The sequence below is a fragment of the Neomonachus schauinslandi genome, chromosome 5 (assembly GCF_002201575.2).
Source record: "Neomonachus schauinslandi chromosome 5, ASM220157v2, whole genome shotgun sequence".
NCBI lineage: Eukaryota > Metazoa > Chordata > Mammalia > Carnivora > Phocidae > Neomonachus > Neomonachus schauinslandi.
The window spans coordinates 74095560-74117759 of NC_058407.1; positions in this window are offsets into that span (position 1 = coordinate 74095560).

Below are 22200 nucleotides of genomic sequence, written 5' to 3' on the forward strand. Positions count from 1 at the left end.
AACATGGCTGAATCATAGATAACGAGAGGAAAGATATAAGAAGGCTGGTACAAAAAATGTAGTGGGGGTACAGGAAAGATTTCCTATCACTTGCCAGCCTCCAAACATGCTTCTGGGTTAATCATAAGAATATTACATTGGTTCACAGAATAAGTGGAATTGGACAAAAAGGAAGTCTGACCCACATGGTGCCATAGAACATTCAGGTTTCTGGTCTCCTTATCAGTAGGACAGAAGACACCCACCTTGCTTAGGTTTCTGAGTATGTGCAGGACAAGATGCAGAAAGTTGGAGATGATATGAGCAAATTTTCAAGGCTAAACCTAGAATAGAAGCTAATAATACTGGGGGGAAAGATTGTGCCTAAAGGGGTTTGTAAATATTCACTTTTGCACAAACTGATTAAATGTAGTCAGGATACATGATGACTGCTTCAGTTCACATACATGCAGATCACCTGTGACCAAGAACAATCCTGAAACCTAACTTGAAAAAGGATGAGGTGCCCTGTATTAGTCAGCATTGTCCAGAGAAACAGAACCAAAGGAACAATATATAAAGAGAATTATTATAAGGAATTGACTCATGTGATTATGCAGGCTGGCAGGCCCCAAGGTCTACAGTGTAAGTTGGCAAGCTGGAGACCCAGAACAGCTGATGGTATAGTTCAAATCCAAAAGCCACTAGAGCCCCAGGAAGAGCCAATGTTTCAGTCCAAGTCTGAAGGCAAGAAAAAAGTTGACAACCTAGTTCAAAGGCTGTCAGGGGAAAAAAATCTCTTTGACTCAAGGGAGGCTCAACCTTTTTTTTTCTGTACAGGCCTTCAGCTATCTAGATGAGGCCAATCCACATTAGGAAGGGCAATCTGCTCTACTCAGTCTACCAATGGAAATGTTAATTTTATCCAAAAACACCTTCACAAAAAGACTTAAAATGTTTGACCAAGTGCCTGCTTGCCCTGTGTTCTAATCAAGTTGACACAGAAAATTAACCATCACATTCCTCTTTCTCAACTCTTCTCACAGCAAAGTTGCCGTAAGAAAGTTTTTAAGTATTTCAAATTCAAGATCTTTACATTTTAAAATCATGTTTTATGAAACAAAAGAACCTACGTCTTTTAATTACTTTGCTGACACATTTCTAAAATAAGGTATTGCACGTATTTACTCAAATTGAGTCAATCAAAAACTGACAAAACAAGATGAGCAATGACATGTCATCCAGAAAAATACAAAAATTTTTAAAAGACTAAGTTTTACTAAGATAGACTTTTTTGATAGACTGATTTTATTCCCATTTTTCTGTAAGATCTCCAAATATTTCATAGAAATTCACCATAAACTTTCTCATATATTATTATTAACCACATTTTATTGAGCCTTACTATATGCCAAGCACTTTGCAAAGTGTTTGGGGTGGGGGAGCTTTGAGGAAGATACTATTATTATACCCATTTGTCAGATGAGAAAGCAGAGGCTCAGGGAAGTTAGTTACAAGAGGTCACAAGCTAATAAACTACAGGGTCAGGACTCAAGCCCAGGTTTATTTGTTTGGAAATCCAGCACTCTAAACCACTATACTGTACAACAACACAGTTAGGAGTTTGCCAAGTTAATTGGGAAAGTCAGATCTTTCCAGACAGATAGAAAAGCATGTGACAAGTCTCGGAGTATAGAAAAGTCCTGGCTTGTCCAGGGAATGCCAAGAAATCCAGCATCACTCCCTACTTCCAGTTTGTTATATATTTTTAGTTGGTCACTCTACATTGTCTTGGTTTCCAATTATTTAAACCAAGGTGTCCTAACTAATACACTCAAAATATCTCACTCAGAAAGCTGTGACCTAAAACCACATATTCCTGGCCATTCTCAGGTTTTTTTTTTCTTATACTTATTCCTTATTATGCCCTTAGCTTAACTTGAGGGGTGGTGTTAGAGCTTGCTGTGTGAGACAGATAATTCTACCTACTGTTTAATTGTATTTAACTTTGCAATGAATTACATCACTTTGTGCCTCTCATGTAAGTATTCCCAAAGATAATTTATTTTCAGAGAGGAAAATATTTTGCTTCTCCTGAAATGCCAGCAGTCTCCTTTTGAAGACAATGCAAATCATATAATGATTCTGGGTTTGTTTTTTGGCTTTGGGGTTTGGGGTTTTTTTTGCTTTGGCAACTGGAAAGATCAGAGACATACTCATAATTCTATCATAATAATTATTCTTGCTTCCCCCCCCAACCCTGCTATATCTCATCTTTACTCTCCAATTCTAGTTTTTAAATTTTCTTATTTTTATAGTAATTCTATTTTTGATTGATATTCTTAATCACTTCAAATCCTTTGTGTAGCAAAGTAGGGAGTAAATGAATGAATAAATAAATGAATATATGAGAGAATAAATCAATTAATGAATGAACAAACAAATAAGCAAGCCACTTCCCCCAGCTCTGCATTTGCCAGAAAATTTTTGGAAATTTGTTGAAGACATTGAGCATCTTTACCTGTTCTTATTTATTATCTAGTCAAAAATTTTAAAAAGTAAAGAGAGCTAAGGCAAGTTACTCCCAAATGTGTAGATAACATTTCTATATTATCAGAGCTATGACAGAGCTAAGAAACCAGTAAAAAAATTGGTAAAACCATTCTAAGGTATTCTACTGGCTAAGGTGTTCTGAAGGACACTGGCATAAATTTTATTTGATAGGCTATTTAAACCTGTTTTGGGATTTAATTAAATTACTCCTGAGTATATGGGGAGTATACTATCTCAATTAAATTCAGCTGAGTGGTTTGAATTAAGTAATTCAAAGCCTACAATTACTCTGCTTCTCTAAGACAAGCTCCAAGCATCTCTTGATGCTACAACATGCTGAGATTATCCATGTCTTTTCAAAAGTGATAGAAACATCAAAATGTGCCTTTTTGTCTACATTAATTGTCATTTTTTGGAACACTGGATTTTCCTTTATGAGTTTAATATTAAAAATGAAACTTCATATTCATTTTTTAAAATATGACTTAAGTAAAGGAGCATTTGCAGGATATGAGCTATATAGACCAAGCATCCTTCTCACACAGCAAAAATTAATATCTCCATTGAAATTTCCTTTTTTTATAACCTTTGTTGGGCTCTGTGCCTACAAAGATACTAATATGGAAGCATGAGAAGCAGTTAACCTGCCAATAAAGGTGGCTGCTTCAAAAACTCAGAGGTGTCAACTAAGGTTCAGTCTTCTCACATAGACAGGTGTATGTCTCTCCACACACCACAAGATGCATGAAACTTAAGACTGGGGGCACTAAAATACTTAAATCTTCACTCTCTCTAAATCAGTATTTATTATAGTATTAATTTTGAGATGTGTTTATATTTTCATTCTTTTTAACACAAAGTTCTAAGACTGAAGTGAATGTTAAAGTGAGAAAGCTCTATATTATAGCTACTTCCAGTGATGACCATCTCACTGCCCATCACCTAGCTATTACATGTCAGGTATGCCATACGCCTCCTTGAATTTGTTGTACGAAATGTGTTTTGGTTGAGCCGTCATTCTTTAGTCAAATACAGTGTGCACATGTGTTCTTTCTCTAGCTTTTGGCAGCTTAACTGCAACACTGTCAGAAAGATCACAGCAAAAAGTCTATTCATTTCTCATCATTCTCATTCAAATCTGTCTTGCCGTAGTGTGTTTGAATTTGTTAAGTAGGAGAAAGATTATGTAAAATGTATATTTTCATAGTATGAATAATATACATATTTGTTTTTATTAAAGTCAAAAATAAGAGCACTGTGTGGACAGAATAAAACATTTAAACTCTCATAAATACTGTGAGTATTCAAATGATTAACAAAATACTCATTGTTAAGTCAGTTGGCAACATATATCCCTCCCCAAAATGAGTTCTGAATAGTATACATTTCTTCTCCATTTACCTCTCAAAAATATTTTGCTGTTGAGTGTAACTTCTGACAGAAATTCAAACCATTATTTAAAGTCAAATTGAATTTATATTATGAAATACATTAAATACTAGATAACTTCCAGTCATATAGAAATTCCTTAGACCTCCTTTTACTTACTATTGTTTTATTGTCTCTTCTCTTCAAGTAGTCACCAGGAACAAGTGATAATGCCTTAGTTAAGTTGGGTCAGTTTAACAGCTGGGAAGATATTATAACTAATGGCAAAAATAAGGGATGATGTATCAGTGTTATCTGCCCCATAAATCTACCCAAGGTCATTGTTAAATAGAATAGCCTTTCATTTCCTCTATAAAGATCTTATTTAATAGACCATGTCATCTATGGGCCATATCACCTTAGACCATTTTAGTCAGATCTTGGAGACAGATTCAAAATGACAGCAATATTATCTATCAGTGAGAATGGGGTTTAGCTGCATGTAACAACAGAAATAATAGAATTCAGCATTAATACTGGATAAATGTATATGAAATTATTTGTCTCTCAGGTAAAAGAAGTCCTAAAACAGAGCCCAGGGCTAATATTGCTGTTTCTTATTCATTAGTGGTTGTTTCTATTCAGTCATCCTAAGTGCATAACTTTTATCCTCAAGGTTACCTCATGTCCCAGCATGGATGTTGGAATAATGGTCATCACTAAAAATATTCCAGGAAGGAAGTAGCAGGAAAAGCGGCCACAAAGGGAAAAAAAAAATCAATCAATATAGTCTCAATAACTCTTGAATTTGGGGAATTTATATTTTGTGTGTGTGTTCTACAATTTAAATCATTATTTAAACTATATAAAATATTTATAATTATTCCATTACCATCTAAAAAGGGTCATATTCTCTATCTATTGTTGGGGAGGAAGAAATTTTCTGTCATTCAAGTTCTTCTAGCTGGACTAAGAATTAAATTGACATGTGAGATTAATAGGAAAACATCAAATTTAATTTTGTATGTATGAAGAATCCACACAGACATTAAATTCCAAAGACAGTCAGGCAAAATGAGGTATATATGCCATCCTGAAATAAGGAGAAGTGGGTAGGGGTCTGGACTTCAAAGAGAAGGAATGCAATTTACAGGAAGATGAAAAAGAGCAAATGTTTGATAAACAAATGTTTGCTGGGCCATTTAGTAACAATAAGACATAGGGGGGACTTTGATCAAACAGGCCTTGCTAGTATAGTAGGCACTCATTAAATATTGAATAAACACTGTATACTTCTTGACCTGGCTGTAAACCATATCTGGTGTCATAATAAAATAAATTCTATCAGTTTTCAACATCTAATGTTAACCTGTGGGCAATGTGCATACCCTTGGTTAGGGTTGCAGAGCAGAATATGAATATTGGGAGCCTTTGCAATATACAAGTGAAAGTATAACTACCAGAAGCTAAAAACTGAAGGAAAATGTCCAAAAGCACAGATTTGATAATTCTCATTTTATATCAAATTGAGGCATGATACTGGGAAATGTTGATTAAACACAAGGTAGGGTACATTTATTATATAAAATTACAGAAGTAGAGGCACCTGGTGGCTCAGTTGGTTAAGCATCTGCCTTCGGCTCAGGTCATGATCCCAGGGTCTTGGGATGGAGACCCACGTTGGACTCCCAGCTCAGCGGGGAGTCTGCTTCACCCTCTCGTCCCCACTTGTGCTCTCTCTCACTGTCTCTGTCTCTCTCTCTCAAGTAAGTAAATAAAATCTTTAAAAAAAAAATTACAGAAGTAGCTAAAGAAAAACCCAAACAGTAATATAATAAACATTTGAGAGGGGGAAAGGGAGATCATATAGGTGAGATACATTCTCCTTTTCATAGCTCATAGCAGGAAGTTAGTAAGGATTGTCTAGACTTGACAAATAAATAGATACATGAGCATATTATTTCAATTTAGCATTTGGGGCTGTTATATGACTAAGTATGCAGGAGTCCATTGTCATATGTTATGATCTATATGGGTTTTGCAGGGGTCAGACCAATGAATTGAAAAGAGACGTAATGGAGACTGCCATTCATCATCACTCAAGTTTTTGATGATGTCACTTAAACTCTGCCATTTCTTCTAGGATGTTTTTATGTTGACCTGGGAAAGTGGCCTGAGTTTCAAAGGCTTCCACTTGGCCTCTCCTATTATAAATCAGCTCTTACTCTGCAGGTTAAGAAACCAGTGTGAGCATTTTGCCAACTTCTAAGTATGTCCATTGCAATTATAAGTTTAGGAATTATGGAAATGACAACTGGGTATATCTGAGGACCTATTAGGCCCACTGTGAGATGTGTCTCATTTATAATCTGACCCCCATAAGCCTCTGCTCTAACAGAGGGATCATATGGTAATTCGTTTCCCATGCCTCTGCATTAATTTGTCCACATGGTCTCTAATTCACCATCAGGCACTGGCAGGGATAACTGATCTTGATCATTGTGACCAAAGGCTGCTGCTACAAACAGGGGTAGGTAGGAAAATATTTAGCCCTTAAGTAATCTACTAGGTTGTCCTTCCATTACTTATATTATAGTTTTAATTATATCTCAGCAATTTCAGTAACCATAGACTAACAAATTTGTAGTAACACAACACAAAACCATCAGAAATGAGGGTTTTCAGTACCAAACAAGGTCAGCCACCTAGGCCTACAGAAATATTAGAATGAAGAGGAAGAAAAACCCTCTTGCCCTGGAGGTTACATTTCACCTCACCTTAAGTACACCTGAAGTGCAGAAATCTGGCCCCTTGTCTTAATGTGGGGCCAAATAAGTAGTATACTCTGTCCTCCAGAGCTCCCCACTAACTCAGGTTGAAGTTAGTTTCCAGCTGAGCCAATCCTTTGAGTAGCTCTTTTTCTCATATTATATCCTTAATATTAACCTCACTCTCTTTCTCCTGAGAGCACTTCTCAACAACCACACACCCCTCGGATTCACTGTCTCTGGATCCGCTTCTAGGGATTCTGATCTAAAATGAACATTTTCTTCCCTCTTGTTTGGAGATTTTTTTTTTCTGTTCATGAAGGAAACTCAGGATATTATAAATTAAATCTTAGATGTAAGTCTTTGTTTCATCACTGAGGTTTTTCTTTTTTTCTCCATTTTTACTCTGAGAAGTTGGGAGAGACTATATACACAGTATATGTATAAATTGTGATATCAATTTATAGTTAAATACATTTTAGTGCAGCTACATAATGGACTATAGATCAAATGCTACTTTCTTTATAAACAGTGTTAGTAACACAGTACAGCCTCTCCCCTTTACATTCTTATGTAAAAAAATAGAATAAAATCTATAAAAGTTTTGAGATCAACATTTTTAAAATGTGGACAGAAATAATAATAGCTCTTTCAAGATAGACAAGATCTGTTTCCCACGTTTTCTAAATCACAGTATATATTTTTATAATAATTGATTTTAAAAATAATTCTGGCTAATTTTTTCTGCATGTTTTATATATTCTATGTTTAGACCTTTTGATCAGTTCTTCCTACATTTTAATACATAATAGCATTTCAAAATTTTTGCAATACATATAATGTTAATTCTTAAGGTCATGATTTTTTATAAGATGTGTAGAACTTTATACACAGGAGTGATTATTTTCACCTCTTTTGCCTATCTTTCTTTATTATATTTTAATATATTTTCATCCCTATTAATATTTTAATATATTTAAAACTTAAGAGACCAAGTCTTACAAAAATTCCTCCTTCTCCTTGAATTTATATTCTTTCTCCTTTTGAGTACTGAATTCCTACTCACTCACAATTAGTCATCTCAAATGTTACCTTCTCTGAGAACTTCCTGACTTTCACTTATGTCACAGTAGTTAAGTACTCTATCTTCCATAGCACTACAGGTCTTTGAACTAACCTCTTCTGTAGCATTTATAAATTACATTATCACTAAATATTATTGTGTTTATCTTTTTCATAGCAGCCACTCTCCAAAATGCCCATGTGAATTCTTGCCTCCTATTATCAAGTCTCTGTGTAGTCCTTTCCCACACTGAATAGAAGTGACCCATGTGACCAATAGAATATTGCAAAAATAATAGAGTGGGGCTTTGAGACTAGGTTATAAAAGACACTGTAGCTTCTACCTTACTCTTTTCCATCACTTGCTCTGTGGGAAGCCAGCTTCCATTTTATGAAGACAATCAGTTGTACAGAGAAGACCATGTGGTAATAAACTAAGGTCCTCTGCTGGCAGTGTGATTTGCCAGCCATATGAGTGGCCCTAATTGGATGGAAGTGTATTCTGCACCCTTAGTCAAACCTTCAGATGACTGTTGCACTGACCAATGTCTTGACTGCAGCCTCATGAGAAACCCCAGGCTAGAATAGCCACTCCCAAATTCCTAACCCATAAGAAGTACCCATTGTTGTTCCATTGTTTTCAGGTAATTTGCTATGCAACAATGGAAAATTAATACAGATTTTGGTACCCAGACATAGGGTCCTGCTACAAGAAAAACTTAAAATGTGGCAGTGGCTTTGGAATCAGTGAGTGGAAGAAATTATTAGGACATGTTTGATAGACTTTAAGGAGGCTATGGGTAAGGGCTTAAAGTAATGTGAGGAAATGTTACTGAAAATTGGAGGAAAGATTTTTGCTATGGTAAGAAGTTTAGGAACACCATCACTTTCTGTAATAGAAATGTGCCCAAATAAATGGGATGATCAAGCTAAGTAGATTTCCAGGTAGACTGTTGAATGTGTCACCTGGTTTCTTCTTGCTGCTTATAGTAAGATGTGAGAGGAGAACAATAAGATAAAAGAAGGGCTGTTAAACACAAAGAAGCAAGGACTTGCTGGTTATAAAATTTCCCAGCCTTTCCAGGTGGTAAATGATGATAAGGTTTAAAAATGGCTTCTAGGCAAAGATCAAAACCAAATACTACCAGAAAAATTTGGTCTAAAGTTGAAGTTCAGCCTTTGTTGAACTATAATATAAGCCAGAAATAAGTATTTGTCATGTTCAGCCACTGAAGTTTGGGCTTTTAATCGTTATTGCAAAATAGTAGAGTGTAATCTAACCAGTATAAAGAAAAAAGCCAGCAATACAGCTTAGAAGGAAATAGACCATATGTGAGGGTCTCTAACAAAGCAGTGTGTCAGGGTTATCTTCAGACATGTTGCTAAAATTCTCATATCTGCTTCTTCTCCCTACCCCCACCTTTAAAGAATTTCTTTTTTATATAAGTGGTCCATAGTGAATAGAATAGCAAGGAATGGATATCTGTAGATGAAATAACAAGGAAGTAATTGGACAACTAGAGTGGTATTACATCCTAAATTACTGAAATAATTCTTCTTCTTCTCCTTCTCCTCCTCCTCCTCCTCCTGCTTCTCCTCCTCCTTCTTCTTCTTTTTAAGAGAAGAGGGGGCAGAGCGAGTGGGGAGAGAGAGAATCTTAAGCAGGCTTCACTCCCAGTGCAGATCCCTATCTCATGACCCTGAGATCATGACCTGAGCTGAAATCAAGAGTCAAACACTTAAATGACCGAGCTGCACAGGCGCCCCAAATTACTTAAATTTTTCTTGAAATTATTCTACAATTCAGAGGCATGTGCCTACTGATCAAAGGAAGCTAAAAGCTTTGTGTGCTTTGAAGCCAGGCCACGTCAGTAGAAATCCCAGCCTGTTAGATAATTTTCCTCACCTTTCTGTGGCTCTGAGAAGTTGCATCTACCTCCTGAGCTTGTTGTAAGATTTATACCCATTTATACAAAAAAATGCTTAGAACAGAGCCTGTTATGTTAGCCTGAGACAAAGGTTTTCTACATACAAAAAGTCTCAAAGACTTGATATCTTAAAGATTAAGAACATAGACACAGGAGGTTTGAATCCCAGCTCTACCACTTACTTATTCTGTGATCTTTCATTTAATCTTTCCATCCCTCAATATCCTCATTTGTAAAATGGATAAAATAGGAGTTCTTACCTCTTAAGTTTGATAGAAAGAATTGAGTTAATATTTGTGGATTAAATGAGTTGATTTGTGATCGAATAAATCAGTTTGTAATTAAATGAGTCAATATTTTGGAAGTGCATGGCTCACAATATTATAAATTTAATTTTAAATAAATTTAAAAGCATTATGTAAGTAAGGCCTCATGGAGATTATAGATTTTCAAAATTAATGTGGCTCCTGCTCTTCACCTCTTTATGCCCTTTTGGCTTGACAATAAGACATATTCAAGAATTCTGGGGTTTTTTTTTTCCCCTGCCTTGTCTATTAGGTTATCTCAATTTTTCCTTCAATTGAAGTTGAAGTTCATCCTATCAATGAAAGTTAAACATTTCTCTTGTTAGTCACCTGGAAGTTTTTGACAGATCATTGATTGGCATCTGAGTGATACAGTTCTTTATGACACGTTAATCAGTCACTCCAACCTCTCCTAGGTTTGAAAAATTCTATGTTCTATTCTGAGAGATCTGGTAATTTCTTCTGTCTTTAAATTACTTGGCTTGTGACAGGTAATCTTCTGTACACAATGTAACTTTACATTTCAATGCTGCATCACAATGCAATCTTTTCAAAGACATTTTAAGCAAAAATTAGGAATCCAGAATTAACTTAAAATTCAATTGCCCATGGAGTTATCAATATAAGTATCTCTATTGAGGTGACAATCAAAAGAACCTCTATAAAAAGCGAAGTTCTCACAAGCAAAGGCAATGAAAACTTATTCCTTGCCCTGATGGCCAGCAAGTTTCTTTAACATTTCTAAGATGCACCCCAATTTCAGAAAGAAGGTAGAGAAAAATGTGCAATTTGGAAGAGGAAAGAACAAATTATTGAATGCCTTGCACAGACTCTGGGCTACTTATTTTAAGCATTTTATCTCTATTCTTCATAAAACGAAAGATTGCAATTTTTATTTTTCTCTTTTTCCAGGTGAAAAAAGTATAACCTCAAAACAATTAAACTGGCCATAGGCACATAGTGAGACACTCATTTATACCTAAAATATGGCAGAAGTGGGAGTTGAAGCCAGGCATGTCAAAGCACAAAAACTATTCCATTATATAACCTTACCTATCAAAATAATATGTGCTATTATGTAGTGATTAATGAATTATATAAAATCTTCTAATTTTCCATTAACATATGTGGCATACTATGACCTTAACTAGAAAATCAAAATTTATTGAAATGAAAGCATTTCAGTAATCTAAATATAAATATTCCCTGTATCTCCTCCTTAAATCCATTTTCCTTACATTCCCATGGAATCATTTGTTTTTATCTATTTTGATTTGTTTTGATCTATTATATATATATATTTTGATCTATTATATATTGATATATCTTGGTTGCTCATGATTTGAGCTAGTTTTGTCTACCTCTAAAAAAACAACCTTGGGTAAAATCTTGTTATCATACTAATTTTTTTAATATCATCTCTTTCCCTTTTCTAAGGTATCGTTGTTACTGTTTTATTTTTGTTCTCATGTCAACATTTTTATAGTTTCATATTTTTACTACATTTTAATTGCACCCAGAAGTAGTCCTAGGCAATCATCAAAGATTGCATCTATGGGGAAAGTATATTGAGTCTTTCATGACCCGCTATTTTCATAACTTTAAACCTATCTACAAAATTACTCTGTTGTTTGTGATTTTGCTATTTTTGTCTCAATCTCTTCACTGTTAGTTTTTCAGTCCATAATTTAATTGAGCTTATAGAGAAGAATTTCAATTTTTGCTCTTGAAACCTCACATTTTTCCCTTTTCTTGAAAACTTTCTTCATTTGCTATTTTTTTTTAAAGATTTTATTTATTTATTTGACAGAGACAGCGAGAGAGCACAAGCAGGGGGAACAGTAGAGGTAGAGGGAGAAGCAGGCTCCCTGCCAAGCAGGGAGCCCAACGCGGGGCTCGATCCCAGGACCCTGAGATCATGACCTGAGCTGAAGGCAGACACTTAACCATCTGAGCCACCCAGGCACCCCTTCATTTGCTATTTTTTAAGTCTCATCACTTTCTGACCTCTTGAAAAGAAAATAAGACTTCCTTCTTGTAATTAAATTGACCTATATTTCATTTTTTTCCTGTTCCCACAAGAATTTTCTAACCTTCCATATACTCTGCATAATTAATGATTTTACTATTTCCAGAGCACTTAAAAATACAGTGCATACCACAATGTACATTCATATATGTATCTTGATCCTACTGCCCTACTTCATTTTATCTCTCAACTAGACAATTCACTTATAAAGTTAAACATACTTAGTATTCTAGTCTTTAAAATATATTGTAAATGCTGTTTCAGAGGTTATCGTACTGTTATTTACATCTGTTATCCCAAAATAGAGCCAAATTTCCCAACCCAGAAAGACTCTAAATTCTCAATTTTCCCTTTTACTTCCTCTTTGCAGACTCTATATGTTAATAGTTACAGATTTGACCCATTGCATTCCTTAGCTCATCTCCATGATTATACATCTGCAACCCAGGACTCACGTATTTTGAACATCTGGGCTACATGAACCAAGAAGTTTTTGAAGTATTAATTTAATAAATACGTACTAATTACCATCAATGTTCCAAGCCCTGTATTGTGGTCTGACCATAGGTAAAAGTGCACCACTACTCCAAGCACTTCCTGTATATTAGCTCATGTCAATGCCCTCTAGCTAAAGACTACCAGGAACCAATTCCTGACATCCACAGACACACGGAGTTGGCCCCTTTGGTGGAAAGAGCGAGCAACCCACACTCAGAGGAGATGGCAGCATGTTTCTGCTTCCTCTCAGTCTGTTTTTAAGGTCTTGCCTTTTCTTTCCGACAGTCACAAAAGAATTCCAGGCATGTATTTAGGTAGAGGTTACCAACACATTCTTTCTTTTCCCCTTCCTTGAAACAGGAGCAGGTACAGCTGTCTCCTTTTTGATAAACCATATCTTCATTTACCACGAGACCTCTTTTATGCAGGAAACTCTGTTGTCTTTCTTCTCTATATACAAGTGTTTTCCTGATTACACATTTCACTAGATGAATATCAGAGTCACATTTGTAGCAACCTCCCTTTTTGTCCCGAAAAGAAAAAAATAAAAGAACCTAGTATAGTGTTAGGTTATTAAATCCTTGTGGTTTAGAAATGCTTTAAGAGAAAATCCCTGAGCTGTTGTTAACGGTGTTGTGGAATCCATACTATTCCCAGTGCAGGGGAAGAGGAGTGAGGTAGTTGGCTATAGAAAAAGAATTCTGGAATCACCATATCTAGAGCCCCAAAGCACCTCCTGCTGATATATTTTTCATTTTATGTCCATTTATTTGGTGCTTACACCGTCATCTCATTCTCTCTTCCTTTCTCTTATTTTCATCAGAAGCTGAGAAAGTCTCTGTAGCAAGCAGAATTCTAGTTTTCATAATACTAAGTTATGTTGGAACATAAAATATGTATATACTACACTATGGAAACTCACCTTAAAATATGTATATACTAAGCTCTCAAATAATGTGACTTTGGACAGACACCTAAAAAGAAAATTAGAAAAGTTGATTATCTGATACATTTTCCAAACCCTAGATCATAGGACCACCTTTGCCACCTCGATTACGTAGCAGTCTATGCTATCAGTATTCTAGAATGCTTCAAGTTATTGCCTTTTCGTAATCAATGGTCCCTATAGAAAAGGGATTCATCACCTGCTGTCTTGACAGTGCAAGTACTTCGTGACAGCACCATGCTTCATTTGCTTTGCTCTGACTGCTAAAGCAGGCACAGAATTTCAGGGTCTGAAGCCTCAGATAGGAGTGGAGCTAAGGGAGGCCAGAAGCCTGTTAAGGCACCAACCAATTTTTAGATTATAGATTACATGAAATATTAACTAAACTCACATGTGTTATTTGTAAAAATAAGAATTTTAGCACTCCTTGGAGGGTGACTGAGACCCAGCTTTCATTTGCATTCCATACCTTTACTTTGGATGCCTATTTTGTAGCAATTAACCAAATGAAGAAGTCATGAAATCATATTCCATAAGATTTAAACTCTACTGTGTTCCTGCTGACTGTAATCTTGGAGATGGGCTGGGGGGAATCAAGTTGCATCCCCACCAGGCTGACCCTCCTGGAGCTTACTGCAAAGACACACAGAAGTCTATAGCCTACTGCTCAAATACCAAGTGTACAGATTTCTTGGATGTTACCACCTGAAGGAAATGTGAACATTTGGCATCTGACTTTCTGTGATGACAGGGAAATACATTTCTTCTACACTATTTGATAAATGTCAGGTGCCTGAGAATGAAGAAAAAGCACTGAGATATTTGCAAGATAGAGTCTCATTACAGAATATTTTATGCTTAGTGCCAAGGTGGGAATAAAGGAGTCTGGAAAGTAAGGATGAGATGTTCTTAAGCCTGTGTAATGCCAAAGGGAGAGATAATGGTAACTTAATGGATGACTTAAATCAAGGATAGCAAGATAATAAACCTCTAGGCAAGAATGAGAATGTCCTTCCTTGTAGCTTTCTACTATGCCAATTCTGTGCTTTACTCTTTCTCCTGAAACCAGTGGCAGTCTTGTTTAGTAAAGACCCATCCTACGGTGCCTCTCCAGCTTGCTGTATTCCTCATTCCTTCCAACCCAACTCTTCCTACTTTCAAAATTTATAAATACAATGACTAACTCTCCCATGGTTCAGCTTTCTGCTGACTGGAAATGTGTAGGTAATGCCAATCCTGAGAACTGGATCTACTACATTTTATTCCCAACTCAAAAGTACTGACATTCTATCCTCATCTGTGCATAAGGACCTAGTCCGAATAGACTAGAGCCCCCTCTGAAACATTCTCATAATGTCACAGAGCTGTCTGGTACTATATTGTCTTTACTTACACATTTAAACCTTTATTTTTCTTTTTTGAGCTCATTTTTAATATTCAGATTGTAGAAATACTGTTCACAATCATTTTCCATTGTCTAAAAGAGGAGGCTATCCAAAATGGATCAAACTAATAATTGAAAATGTAGTTAGGTATGGGAAAAATCTTAAATATGCATCATCTAAAAATATTTAAACTATTTCAAAGAAAAAATCTTATAAGAATTTTATAGGATACTAACAGATGGGACAGTGCTTTTGATATGAACAATTTTTCCATTTTCAGTAGTGTAAAACAATATGATCATATGTTTAAAATAAAATTATAATAATCTGTTGTCTCAACTTTTCTGTGATTGTACTGATAAAAGCAATTTGGCTGTGAAATTCTAAACCATCATACTCTCATTTATTTTGAGTCCTTTCAAATTAATTAGGTTATTTAATTGATAGAAAATGAATTTGGTAGGAAATGTAAACAGTATAAAGGCATACTCTGAAAACCACGTCTTTCTCTTTTCTTTTTTTTTAAATTTTATTATGTTATGTTAGTCACCATACAATACATCATTAGTTTTTTTTTACTTTTATTTTTTTATTGTTATGTTAATCCCCATACATTACATCATTAGTTTTAGATGTAGTGTTCCCTGATTCATTGTTTGTGAATAACACCCAGTGCTCCATGCAGAACGTGCCCTCCTCAATACCCATCACCAGGCTAACCCATCCTCCCACCCCCCTCCCCACTAGAACCCTCGGTTTGTTTTTCAGAGTCCATCATCTCTCATGGTTCGTCTACCCCTCCAATTTCCCCCCCTTCATTCTTCCCCTCCTGCTATCTTCTTCTTTTTTTTTTCTTAACATATATTGCATTATTTTTTCAGAGGTACAGATCTGTGATTCAAGTCTTGCACGATTCACAGCACTTACCAGAGCACATACCCTCCCCAGTGTCTATCAACCAGTCACCCCAACCCTCCCACCCCACCCCCCACTCCAGCAACCCTCAGTTTGTTTCCTGAGATTAAGAATTCCTCATATCAGTGAGGTCATATGATACATGTCTTTCTCTGTTTGACTTATTTCGCTCAGCATAATACCCTCCAGTTCCATCCACGTCGTTGCAAATGGCAAGATCTCATTCCTTTTGATGGCTGCATAATATTCCATTGTATATATATACCACCTCTTCTTTATCCATTCATCTGTCATTGGACATCTTGGCTCTTTCCACAGTTTGGCTATTGTGGACATTGCTGCTATAAACATCGGGGTGCACATACCCTTTCGGATCCCTACTTTTGTATCTTTGGGGTAAATACCCAGTAGTGCAATTGCTGGATCATAGGGTAGCTCTATTTTCAACATTTGAGGAACCTCCATACTGTTTTCCAGAGTGGCTGCACCAGCTTGCATTCCCACCAACAGTGTAGGAGGGTTCCCCTTTCTCCGCATCCCCGCCAACATCTGTCGTTTCCTGACTTGTTAATTTTAGCCACTCTGACTGGTGTGAGGTGGTATCTCATTGAGGTTTTGATTTGGATTTCCCTGATGCCAAGCGATATTGAGCTCTTTTTCATGTGTCTTTTGGCCATTTGGATGTCTTCTTTGGAAAAATGTCTGTTCATGTCTTCTGCCCATTTCTTGATTGGATCATTTGTTCTTTGGGTGTTGAGTTGGATAAATTCTTTATAGATTTGGGATACTAGCCCTTTATCTGATATGTCATTTGCAACTATCTTCTCCCATTCTGTCGGTTGTCTTTTGGTTTTGTTGACTGTTTCCTTTGCTTTGCAAAAGCTTTTTATCTTGATGAAGTCCCAATAGTTCATTTTTGCCCTAGTTCCCTTGCCTTTGGTGATGTTTCTAGGAAGAAGTTGCTTCGGCTGAGGTCGAAGAGGTTGCTGCCTGTGTTCTCCTTTAGGATTTTGATGGACTCCTGTCTCACATTTAGGTCTTTCAACCATTTGGAGTCTATTTTTGTGTGTGGTGTAAGGAAATGGTCCAGTTTCATTCTTCTGCATGTGACTGAACAATTTTTCCAACACCATTTGTTGAAGAGACTGTCTTTGTTCCATTGGACATTCTTTCCTGCTTTGTCAAAGATGAGTTGACCATAGAGTTGAGGGTCCATTTCTGGGCTCTCTATTCTGTTCCATTGATCTATGCATCTGGTTTTGTGCCAGTACCATACTGTCTTGATGATGACAGCTTTGTAATAGAGCTGGAAGTCCGGAATGGTGATGCCGCCAGCTTTGTTTTTCTTTTTCAACATTCCTCTGGCTATTCGGGGTCTTTTCTGGTTCCATACAAATTTTAGGATTATTTGTTCCATTTCTTTGAAAAAAGTGGATGGTATTTTGATAGGGATTGCATTGAATGTGTAGATTGCTCTAGGTAGCATTGACATCTTCACAATATTTGTTCTTCCAATCCATGAGCATGGAACGTTTTTCCATTTTTTGTGTCTTCCTCAATTTCTTTCATGAGTATTTTATAGTTTTCTGAACACAGATCCTTTGCCTCTTTGGTTAGATTTATGCCTAGGTATCTTAAGATTTTGGGTGCAATTGTAAATGGGATCAACTCCTTAATTTCTCTTTCTTCTGTCTTGTTGTTGGTGTATAGGAATGCCACTGACTTCTGTGCATTGATTTTATATCCTGCCACTTTACTGAATTCCTGTATGAGTTCTAGCAGTTTTGGGGTGGAGTCTTTGGGGTTTTCCACATAAAATATCATATCATCTGCAAAGAGTGAGAGTTTGACTTCTTCTTTGCCAATTTGGATGCCTTTTATTTCTTTTTGTTGTCTGATTGCTGTGGCTAGGACTTCTAATACTATGTTGAATAGCAGTGGTGGTAGTGGACATCTGTGCCGCATTCCTGACCTTAGGGGGAAAGCTCTCAGTTTTTCCCCATTGAGAATGATATTCGCTGTAGGTTTTTCATAGATGGCTTTTGTGATATTGAGGTATGTACCCTCTATGCCTATACTCTGAAGAGTTTTGATCAAGAAAGGATGCTGTACTTTGTCAAATGCTTTTTCTGCATCTATTGAGAGGATCATATGATTCTTCTTCTTTCTTTTGTTAATGTATTGTATCACGTTGATTGATTTGCGGATGTTGAACCAACCTTGCAGCCCAGGGATAAATCCCATTTGGTCGTGGTGAATAATCCTTTTAATGTACTGTTGGATCCTATTGGCTAGTATTTTGGTGAGAATGTTTGCATCCATGTTCATCAGGGTTATTGGTCTGTAGTTCTCCTTTTTGATGGGTTCCTTGTCTGGTTTTGGGATCAAGGTAATGGTGGCCTCATAAAATGAGTTTGGAAGTTTTCCTTCCATTTCTATTTTTTGGAACAGTTTCAGAAGAATAGGTATTAATGCTTCTTTAAATGTTTGGTAGAATTCCCCTGGGAAGCCATCTGGCCCTGGGCTTTTGTTTTTTGGGAGATTTTTGATGACTGCTTCAATTTCCTTAGTGGTTATAGGTCTGTTCAGGTTTTCTATTTCTTCCTGGTTCAGTTTTGGTAGTTGATACATCTCTAGGAATGCCTCCATTTCTTCCAGGTTATTTAATTTGTTGGCATACAGTTGCTCATAATATGTTCTTATAATTGTTTGTATTTCTTTGGTGTTGGTTGTGATCTCTCCTCTTTCATTCATGATTTTATTTATTTGGGTCCTTTCTCTTTTCTTTTTGATAAGTCTGGCCAGAGGTTTATCAATCTTGTTAATTCTTTCAAAGAACCAGCTCCTAGTTTCGTTGATCTGTTCTACTGTTCTTTCAGTTTCTATTTCATTGATTTCTGCTCTGATCTTTATTATTTCTCTTCTCCTGCTGGGTTTAGGCTTTATTTGCTGTCCTTTCTCCAGCTCCTTTAGGTGTAGGGTTAGGTTGTGTACTTGAGACCTTTCTTGTTTCTTGAGAAAGGCTTGTATTGCTATATACTTTCCTCTTAGGACTGACTTTGCTGCATCCCAAAGATTTTGAACAGTTGTGTTTTCATTTTCTTTTCTTTCCATGAATTTTTTAAATTCTTCTTTAATTTCCTGGTTGACCCATTCATTCTTTAGTAGGATGCTCTTTAGCCTCCATGTATTTGAGTTCTTTCCGACTTTCCTCTTGTGATTGAGTTCTAGTTTCAAAGCATTGTGGTCTGAAAATAGGCAGGGAATGATCCCAATCTTTTGGTACCGGTTGAGACCTGATTTGTGACCTAGGATGTGATCGATTCTGGAGAATGTTCCATGGGCACTAGAGAAGAATGTGTATTCTGTTGCTTTGGGATGGAATGTTCTGAATATGTCTGTGAAGTCCATCTGGTCCAGTGTGTCATTTAAAGTCTTTATTTCCTTGTTGATCTTTTGCTTAGACAATCTGTCCATTTCAGTGAGGGGGGTGTTAAAGTCCCCCACTATTATTGTATTGTTGTCGATGTGTTTCTTTGCTTTTGTTATTAATTGCCTTATATAATTGGCTGCTCACATGTTAGGGGCATAGATATTTACAATTGTTAGATCTTGTGGGATAGACCCTTTAAATAGGATACAGTGTCCTTCCTCATCTCTTATTACAGTCTTTGGTTTAAAATCTAATTTGTCTGATATAAGGATTGCCACCCTAGCTTTCTTTTGGTATCCATTAGCATGGTAAATGGTTTTACCCCCTCACTTTAAATCTGGGGGTGTCTTTGGGCCTAAAATGAGTCTCTTGCAGACAGCATATCGATGGGTCTTTTTTTTTAATCCAATCTGATACCCTGTGTCTTTGGATTGGGGCATTTAGCCCATTTACATTCAGGGTAACTATCGAAAGATAGGAATTTAGTGCCATTGTACTGCCTGTAGGGTGACTGTTACTGTATATTGTCTGTGTTCCTTTCTGGTCTATGTTGCTTTTAGGCTCTCTTTTTGCTTAGAGGACCCCTTTCAAGATTTCTTGTAGGGCTGGTTTCGTGTTTGCAAATTCCTTTAGTTTTTGTTTGTCCTGGTAGCTTTTTATCTCTCCTTCTATTTTCAATGACAGCCTAGCTGGGTATAGTATTCTTAGCTGCATATTTTTCTCATTTAGCACTCTGAATATATCATGCCAGTCCTTTCTGGCCTGCCAGGTCTCTGTGGATAGGTCTGTTGCCAATCTAATGTTTCTACCCTTGTAGGTTACAGATCTCTTCTCCCGAGCTGCTTTCAGGATTTTCTCTTTGTCTATGAGACTCGTAAGTTTTACTATTAGATGTCGGGGTGTTGACCTATTTTTATTGATTTTGAGAGGGGTTCTCTGTGCTTCCTGGATTTTGATGCCTGTTTCCTTCCCCACATTAGGGAAGTTCTCTGCTATAATTTGCTTCATTATACCTTCTGCCCCTCTCTCTCTTTCTTCTTCTTCTGGGATCCCAATTATTCTAACGTTGTTTCGTCTTATGCTATCGCTTATCTCTCGAATTCTGCCCTCGTGATCCAGTAGTTGTTTATCTCTCTTTTTCTCAGCTTCTTTATTTTCCATCATTTGGTCTTCTATATCACTGATTCTCTCTTCTGCCTCATTTATCCTAGCAGTTAGCGCCCCCATATTTGATTGCACCTCATTAATAGCCTTTTTGATTTCTACTTGGTTAGATTTTAGTTCTTTTACTTCTCCAGAATGGGTTTCTCTAATAACTTCCATGCTTTTTTTCAAGCCCAGCTAGTATCTTTAAAGTGATGATTCTGAACTCTAGATTTGACATCGTACTAATGTCCGTATTGAGTAGGTCCCTGGCAGTCGGTACTACCTCTTGTTCTTTTTGTTGAGGTGATTCTTTCCGTCTTGTCATTTTGTCCAGAGAATAGACTGAGAGAACAAAATGCTAACAGGGTAACAACGTTCCGAGAAAATATACTCTAAACAAATCAGAAAAGACCTGAAGCAGTGGGAAAAGAAAGGGAAAGAGAGAAAAAAGAAAAAGAAAAAAAAAGGAAAAGAAAAAGAAAAAGATAAAGATAAAAACAAACAAAAACAGAACAAAACAAAAAAAAAAACAGAATGTGATCAAATATGATCAGGCTGGTATATAGATCAGTGCCACACACTAGATTTTGGGTGTATTTGGTCTGTTAGAAGAAAGTGCCTCCCAAAATTTTAAAGAAAGAAAAACTTATATATGTACAAAAATAAGGGTTGATATGATGAAGGGATGGAATATGACTGTAAAGATGGAAATTATAAAAAATTTTATAAAAGGAATTGATAAGTTGTTTGAAAAAAGAGAGAAGAGGATTTTAAAAAAGAGAGAGAAAAAAAAAGGGAGAGAATGTGATCAGGCAGGGAAGTAGAAAAAAACCATACAATAGAGATTTGGGGTATATTTTGATCTGTTAGAAGAAACTATCTCAAAATTTTAAAGAGAGAACAACTTATATATATATGCCAAAAATACGGGTAACTACTATGAAGGGATAGAATATGACTCTAAAAATGAAAAATAAAAATGTTCTTTTAAAAAAGGGATTGATAAGATCCCTTTTTTAAAATAAGATTGTATTTTATTGGTTATATGAGCCCTGAATGTAAATGGGCTAAATGTCCCTTAAAATAAGATTGATAAGATGTTGGTTGAAAAAGGGAAAAAGAAAAATTCAAAAAAAAAAAAAAAGATAGTTAAAAAAAAATTAACTTTGAAAGACTAAAGAATCATGGTAAAAAAGCCATGAATTCTATGTGCAGTATTCCCCTAGCGCTGGAGTTCTGCCGTTCTCATTGATCGGTAAACTTGGTCTTGGCTGGCTGTTCTCCCTGATCTTCTGGGGGAGGGGCCTGTTGCCGTGGTTTCCAAAATTCTTTGCCGGAGTCAGAATTGCCCCACCCTTGCCTGGTCTGGACTAGGTAATCTGCTCAAGTTTGCTCTCTGGAGCTTTTGTTCCGTTCAAGCTTTCCGTACAGCTTTGGAGGCGGAGAGTGAAAATGGCGGCCTCCCAATCTCTGCCTTGGAGGAGCCGAGTACTCGGGCCCCGCTCCTCAGTGAGTCCCCAGAGAAAAGCCGCCAGTCACTCCTGCCTCCCTGGTCTCCGGCCACACTCCGTGCTCACCCGGCCTGTGACCGAGCGTTTCTCTCTGGCACACGACCTGGTGTGGGTCTCCAAACCCAGCAGATCCCTGCGGTGCGCTCCCATGCCGCTCCTCCCGGGGGAAGAAGGTGAGTCTCCCTGGATCTGCCGCTTGTTGGGTCCCTGCTGGAGGAGCAGTGACCCGACTGTGCCGCGGATCACACTTTATGGCAACCCCGAGCTGAGAGCCCACGCCCCGGCTCCGTCTCTGCAGCCAGATTCCCCGCTCTGATACCTGGGAGCTCCGCCGCACTCAGGCACCCCCAGTCTTCCTGTGACCCCGAGGGTCC